General features: G+C 35.8%; 1 non-coding gene across 1 annotated transcript; it reads right to left on the bottom strand.

The window, feature by feature from the left end:
* Positions 1–278: 278 nt before the first annotated feature.
* On the bottom strand, positions 279–410 carry LOC123454962. Its single transcript, XR_006633601.1, has one exon. It is a non-coding gene; the product is annotated as a small nucleolar RNA SNORA33 (small nucleolar RNA).
* Positions 411–918: the final 508 nt, after the last annotated feature.

Below are 918 nucleotides of genomic sequence, written 5' to 3'. Positions count from 1 at the left end.
CTAAAAGTCATTCTTCCTCACTTAAGCCAAGTGTAAACAGTTTTTAAAAAGCATTTTTTTTTATTGACCCTCCCAAAGTTAAGTGCTATAAGAATAATAAAGAATGATTAAGATACAGATGGAGAAAAATTATGATACAAAGAAGACAATTTTGATAAAATGAGACCATATTGATAATGTATTTTTCATGAAATTTATTAACTTTTTCAAGTTTCATTAACTTAGAACAAGTTACAGTAAAATTTTAATTAGGTATTAGGAAAATTATGACATTATAATATTATAGCCATTTTCAGGGACCTCAATGACCTCAGTTGTTCATAAGGCTCATTAAAGTGGCATCATGATTGCCAGCTTTTTCTGAATTTCTACAGAAACACATCCAGATAAGTAGATTAATTGCCTGGATCATACTGATAATTTCCAATCCAACTTTTATTCCCCAGTTTTGGGGGTTGGACTCAGAGCCTCACATATGGTAGGCAAGCACTGGGCTATATCCCCAGTCCTGTTATATTTTCAGTGTGTGGCATTGCTAACAAAAGTACATGATGGACGTTGCTGTAAGCAACTGCACAGACAAGTGTTTGGTTCCAACTTTTAAATACGTAGTTTATTTGTAAATGTGCCAGAGGCTGTTGAGTGAGCAAAAACTACAGAAGTAGAGAAGACAGAGGAAGCTTCTGCTGTCCTCGACCTAACCTGGAAGACCACGATAATAAGCCTATCTGTGCAGGCTCACCATCTTGCTTCTTGATAGATGCATCGTTATCTCTTCTAATCTGTATGACAATCTCCTGAGGCATTCACTAAAGAGTGAACACTAAGATAACCCTTCTGGAATGTTTGTAATTCCGATGAGCCACTGTGGGAGGCTTAGAAGGAGGATGTTGGACTATATGAAATGATCATTTTTAT

This window comes from Jaculus jaculus, chromosome 14 (assembly GCF_020740685.1).
Source record: "Jaculus jaculus isolate mJacJac1 chromosome 14, mJacJac1.mat.Y.cur, whole genome shotgun sequence".
In the NCBI taxonomy this organism is placed as follows: Eukaryota; Metazoa; Chordata; class Mammalia; order Rodentia; family Dipodidae; genus Jaculus; species Jaculus jaculus.
The sequence above is the reverse complement of the archived record's forward strand: the minus strand, read 5'-3'. Positions and strand labels throughout refer to the sequence as shown.